Source organism: Elgaria multicarinata, chromosome 4, assembly GCF_023053635.1.
Source record: "Elgaria multicarinata webbii isolate HBS135686 ecotype San Diego chromosome 4, rElgMul1.1.pri, whole genome shotgun sequence".
NCBI classification, from domain to species: domain Eukaryota; kingdom Metazoa; phylum Chordata; class Lepidosauria; order Squamata; family Anguidae; genus Elgaria; species Elgaria multicarinata.
This window is the reverse complement of record NC_086174.1, coordinates 61,124,412-61,131,291: the sequence shown is the minus strand read 5'-3', so window position 1 is coordinate 61,131,291 and position 6,880 is coordinate 61,124,412.

Genomic DNA, 6,880 nt, shown 5'->3' with positions numbered 1-6,880 from the left:
GGAGTTGTATGCTCCCTGTAACCAGCCCTGGTCAACTATCTGGCTACAGCTCTTTGAACCAGCTGGAGTTTCCAAACACTCTTTAAAGGCAGCCTCACGAAGAGTGCATTACAGTAATCCAATCGGGATGTAACTAAGGCATGTGTCACTGTGGCCAGGTCCTACATCTCTAGGAACGGGTGCAGCTGGCGCACTAGCTTTAACTGCAAATGCACTCCTGGCCACCGCCGAAACCTGGGCATTCAGGCTCAGGGCTGAATCCAGAAGTACACCCAAGCTGTGGACCTGTGTCTTCAGGGGGAATATAACCCCATCCAGCACAAGCTGAATCCCTATTCCCTGATCTGCCTTTCGACTGACCAGGAGCACCTCTGTCTTATCTGGATTAAGCTTCAATTTGTCCGCCTTCATCCAATCCATTACTGCCAACAGACACTGGTTTAGCACAGAAACCGCTTTCTTGGAATTGGGTGGAAAGGAGTAGTAGAGTTGGGTGGAACCACACCCCACAACTCTGGATAACCTCTCCCAACGGTTTCATGTATATGTTAAATAGCATGGGGGACGAAACACAGCCCTGAGGGACTCCACAGGCAATGGCCAAGGAGTCGAACAGGAGTCCCCCAGTACCACCTTCTGGGTCCGTCCATCCAGGAAGGAATGGAGCCACTGTAAAACAGTGCCTCCAAGTCCCATCTCAGCAAGACGTCCCAGAAGGATACCATGGTCCAGCAGAACCAGCAGGGGCACACTCCCCCTGTCCAGTTCCCTGCGAAGATCATACACCAAGGTGACCAAATCTGTTTCTATCCCATAACTAGGCCTGAAGCCAGATTGAAATGGATCAAGATAATCTGTCTCATCCAGGAATCCCTGGAGTTGGGAGGCCACCACACGCACCATACCTTGCCCAAAAATGGAATGTTGGAGACTGGATGGTAGTTACCCAATACTGTGGATGTCAAGGAAGGCTTTTTCAATGTGAGTCTTACCACAGCCTCCTTCAAGCAGGCTGGCACCCTACCTTGGCGAAGGGAGGCATTGACCATTCCGCTTACCCACTCAGCCAGTCCCCCCTGTGGCAGCTTTTATAAGCCAGGAAGGGCAAGGATCTAGTATACACGTGGTGGCTCTCACCAATCCAAGGACCCTGTCCACATCATCGGACTGTGCAAATTGAAAGGTATCCAATAATACTGGACAAGCAGGTGCCAAAGTTACATCCACTGGATCTGCATCAACAGTAGCATCCAAGTCAGAATGGATCCGAGCGATTTTGTCTGCAAAGTGCTGGGCAAAATGATGTTTCCTTAATTTTTGTTTTCTACATCTCCACATCTTCTCCCTCTTTTTATATTCCTTATGGATTTATTTATTTAATAGACTAACAATGGATACAATCTATACACAGTAAAACCACATACTTATTCATATAACACCATAGTCAAACTAAAAAATGTGCTACCACAAAATGTGATGGTCACCAACTTACATGGCTTTAAAAAAGGACCAGAGAGATTCATGTAAGGTAAGGCTATCAGTAGCTAGCCTTACTATAGCTAGCTACTACTACACTATCTCCAGAATCAGAGGCAGCATGCCTCTGACTGCCAGTTGCTAGGGAATAACAACCACTCTAAAGAAGACCCAGATCTGTCCAATGCAGACCTCAGATACAACCTGGCTTGCAAGCCCAGTCTGGAACCGCCCACTCCATCCCTACCTGCTACTGCTAGGCTTTGTTTCTTGGCACTGCCTCTGTATCACATCCCTGCCATTCTACAACCAACAGAATGTCGCCATGTAATATTTCAAAAGCAGGCCTTCTCAGTAGTGGCACCCACCCTGTGGAACACCCTCCCCCATACAGTTCAGGAGACAGAAAACATGTATTGCTCCATTTTATCATCTCTTTATTGTTTTTAATAATATAGTTTTAGGTTACCTTTTTTGCTGTAAGTTGAAAATGTTTATCGATCGAACGTGGGACTTTCTGAATGCAAAGCATGTGCTCTATCACTGATCTATAGCCCTTCCCCTAATACAGAACAGTAGCATGTCTTGAGAATTACTAATTATATGCTTCCCCCAGTATCAGAAACAGTATGCCTATTTACACCAGTTGGTGGGGAACATGGGTGTGAAGGTGCTGTTGCACTCATGTCCTGTTTGTGGATTTTCCATAGGAAGCTGCTGGTTGGCTCCTGTGTGAACAGAATGTTAGACAAAATGGACCCTTGGGCTGATTCAGCAGGGCTCTTCTTATGGTCTTTTGTTCTTACCTGTTCCTGAGGAACAAAAGCCAGGGAGGACTATTGCCCTCATCTGCTGCTTGTGGGCTTCCTGTAGGCCACTGTGGAAAACTGAATGCTGGACTAGAGAGGCTTTTGGCCTGATCAAGCAGAGCTCTTCTTACATCTATTTTAATAAGAAGATGTTTGTCTGTCAGTGCCATCCCGTCAAGACGGTGGAATAGAGATACCTGAAACTTGGCATGTGTAACAAGGGGATCTTCCAGGTGTGTACTTGTGCTTATTTTGTCTTTGAAATGTGTTAAATAACTTTAATGAAATTTAAATATGTCCACATATTGGAAGCCTTCAGTACCATCTTCATTCACTAATCAGTGTGTAGTCAGTTTGGTTTGTAGCCAGGAGGAAGTGTTCTAAGGAACAGATTTATATGGTGGCCCCTGCTATGGGGCAACTTTCTTAAAGAGTCAGAGTCACACTGGTATTCTGTGGAGCCTCTTGAGATTGTCAGTGTGCGACAAAAACATCAGAGCAAATATTCCATGAGTCATGCGGGTCATGAGTGAGAGTCTATCCACCAATGAGGTGGGGGGCTTCCAGCTAGACAAGTAATGCCCCCCAAAAGAGGCAATCAGCACCAGGGATCACCTTGAGAAGGACATGACTAAACCTTTCCTGTCAGACAACCTTATAGATTTTAGAAAGGCTTGGTAGTATGTGATTTACGGGGCAATCTTATACATGTTTAGACAGAAAAAGTCCTAGAAGTCCCAGCATCCCCCAGTCAACCAAGCACCCTTAGAGGTTTTCATGAAAAGCCATGAAGTTATTCTGGCCAATTGTATGGGGACCTTAAAGTGACAGGCCTCCTGAGCTCAGGTCCGTGCCACATGTGTCTTGGACCATCATTCATAAAAATAAAGAAAATAGTAATGATGACATTCAGAGTCCTTAAAGCAGTAGGGAATTCTGTCACTTCTAGCCTTAGTGGGGAGCAAGCGTCTTCTATGGCTGAGAGGCTGAACCTCAGGCCCTGTGGGCTAAATCCGGTGTGCCTGAGATCCCAATCCAGCCCTCTGAAGTTTCCCCTTTGGCCACATGCTTTCCCCCTGCCCCCACCTTCTTTCCCCCAACCACCAATTATTTAGTGGCTTCCTGGCTTTTCTGCAGTCCCTCCGCCCAGCCCCATTCTACTAGGTTGAAATACCTCTCCTAAAACTTAGTTGCTCTCAGTAAGCTCTTTAAACTAAAGTAGCTGGTATTTTTGGCCCCACCCTTTTGACTGGTCCTTTCTATCACTGTGGCCCTTGAGAGCTTCTCTGAAATGGAATTTGGCCCTTGGGCTGAAAGAGGTTCAACACTGCTGTTCAGTGGGAATCCCAAGTATGCTTGCTTAATGTTAATTTAATAGTAACGCTACCACTACTGTGTGAGGCAGGCCTCTGTACCTTGTGCTACTTCAGAATGCAAAACAGTTTCAAATTAATTCTCCACATTAGTGCTACTTGGGCAGGATTTACACTACTGCTTTATAATGGTTTATAACAGATCTACACCAAGCAGGATATAACACTTTGGAAATGGTTTGAAAACTGTATATATAACATGTCCTGGGCCCAAACAGTTGTCAAAACTATTATAAATTGTTATAAAGCAGTAGTGTAGATCCTGCCGTGGCCTCGCCCTCAAAATCCACATATTCCTATGAAGTGGCTACCCACAATACCAGTCTGGGTATAGTAGTATCTGGAAAAAGCATTCACTTTTTTTTTTTTTTTTGCCAGCAATTCTGTTTGGCTCCATATCTCCAGCACACTCAATGAGCTCCATCAGATGAGCATTTTATTGCACGTGCATTACTGGGCATTCACGGATTTTCATGGCTCCCTCTCATGACATTGTCTGCCTCCTGCCCCTTCTAGCCTTCTTCATGTCACAAAAAAACACCCCAGTAAGTTCAACTTATTTTTTAGAGACAGACATTGCTGCTATCTCCTGTTTTGTGGAGGAGAAGCAGCAGGATGAAAAGGGCCCACTGAATGGGCCACGTGCACGTTGTTTACTTCCTCTTTCAAAAGAAGTAATGAGGGACAAACACATGGATGGAGAAGCGACGGTAAGGAAACACGATTTCCCCCTGTGTGATGATGATGCTCTATATTTTCTATTCGTCCCAGGATATAATATTTCTCAAGAGATAGCACACTCCTGTATCTCAGACCATCCTGAGGGTGGCACCATAGGGCTGCTTCTGAAAGGCACTCTCCAGATGGAATTCAGATGGAACTTTCAAGCTCGAAGTTATAAGGGAAATAGAGGTTTCCAAACCCTGTTTTTCCCTTGTAATGGGAACATCATTTGCAGGGGAGAAGGTGGGTAGGTTTGGGTGACCTGGCCCTGCTGATCTTCCCCTGCAAATGCTCCCAGGTTTTAAGGATTTTCCCCACACTCTGAAATTAGGCAAGGCTTGGTGGGGGATGTCCTCGCAGGAGTCAATTGCAGGAGAAAATTAGTGGGTTGGGGAGAAATTAAGCACCCCCACTCTGCTCACTGATCCTCCCTTTTAAGGACCCCTGCCTTTGCTTTCCTGGTTATCTCAGCAAATATAGGTTTAGGACACATTTATTATTTATTTATTTATTTAATTACATTTATATACCGCCCCACAGCCGAAGCTCTCTGGGTGGTTTACAACATTTAAAAATAGTAAACATTAAAAGTATACAATTAAAAACACACACACACACACATAAAAAACAGTATAAAAACAACAGTATCCATTTAAAAACAACAATTGTGGGGTCCATTAAAAACAAACTTAACGTTGTTAAATGCTGTTAAAATGCTGTTAAAAATGCCTGGGAGAAGAGAAAAGTCTTGACCTGGCGCCGAAAAGATAACAATGTTGGCGCCAGGCGAGCCTCATCGGGGAGATCATTCCACAGTCGGGGGGCCACCACTGAAAAGGCCCTCTCCCTTGTTGCCATCCTCCGAGCTTCCCTTGGAGTAGGCACTCGGAGGAGGACCTTAGATGTTGAGCGCAGTGTACAGGTAGGTTCATGTCGGGAGAGGCGTTCCATCAGGTATTGTGGTCCCAAGCCATGTAGGGCTTTATAGGTTAAGACCAGCACCTTGAATTGGGCTCGGAAACATATAGGCAGCCAATGCAAGCGGGCCAGAATTGGTGTTACATGCTCAAACCTCCCTGTTCCAGCTATCAATCTGGCCGCCGCATTTTGCACAAGCTGCAGCTTCCGGACCGTCTTCAAAGGCTGCCCCATGTAGAGGGCATTGCAGTAATCTAATTTGGAAGTTACCAGAGTATGGACAACTGAAGCTAGGTTATCCCTGTCCAGATAGGGGCGTAGCTGGGCCACCAACCGAAGTTGGTAGAAAGCACTCCGTGCCACCGAGGCCACCTGAGCCTCAAGTGACAAAGATGGTTCTAGGAGAACCCCCAAGCTACGAACCTGCTCCTTCAGGGGGAGTGCAACCCCATCCAGAACCGGTTGAACACCCCCCATCCGATCAGAGGAACCACCCACCAGCAGCATCTCAGTCTTGTCTGGATTGAGCTTCAGTTTACTAGCCCTCATCCAGTCCATTGTCGCAGCCAAGCACCGGTTCAGCACATCCACAGTCACACCTGATGAGGATGAAAAGGAGCAGTAGATAGTACATACTCTTCATTCTTTCACAACATTTTCTCCTCCTCATGCCAACCCTCAACAAGTTAGACCTAATGTCTGACGTGCTTTTTGGCTGGAAGCCATTGTCCACGTGGAATGTTTGTGGATACTTTCCCCCCATGGAGCCGAGTGTAACATGTCCTTTGTCCCTTTCTAAAGCAAACGATGGTGCAGATAGGACTACACAGCGCTAGCACACAAAACAGCAATTACGATGGCCAATTACACATCAACAAAAAGGAGGAACTGCATCACCAAAGGAGAGAACAAAAAGAGGGCCCAGATTTGCATACAATTTGTAAATGTATGTATAGATAGATGCAAATTTAGAAATAGTGACTATAGTTTAAACAGAAATACAATGCAGCTCACCATAAGAACATTAGAAATACCCTGCTGGATCAGAACAAGGGTCCATTTAATTCAGCATTCTGTTTACACAGTGGCTAACCAGCTGTCGACCAGGAACCCATAAGCAGGACACAGATGCATCAGCACCCTCCTACCCATGTTCCCCAGCAACTAGTGTATACAGGCTTACTGCCTCTGCTACTGGAGGTTGTACATAGCTATCAGGACTAGTAGCTTTTGATAATCTTCTCCTCCAGGAATTGATCTAACCCTCTTTTAAAGCCATCCAAATTGTTGATCATCAGCACATGTTGCAGTAGCAAATTCCATAGTTTAACTGTGAACCATGTGAAGAAGTACTTCCTTTTATCTGTCCTGAAACTAGGGAAGACTGGTTGGGTGACCCGGGTGGCTGCTCAGTCTGCTGTCCAGTCCACTGCTAACTCTGGATGGGCAATTTCAAGGCCCCTGCTCTTATGGTTCTGGATCTTAAACCAGAGTTGTGGTACCTCCAGATAGGGCTTTTATTGTGCAATTGCCACGCCTCAGTCATGGAATTTTACAGGAGGCCCAGATGTTGTCATCTTC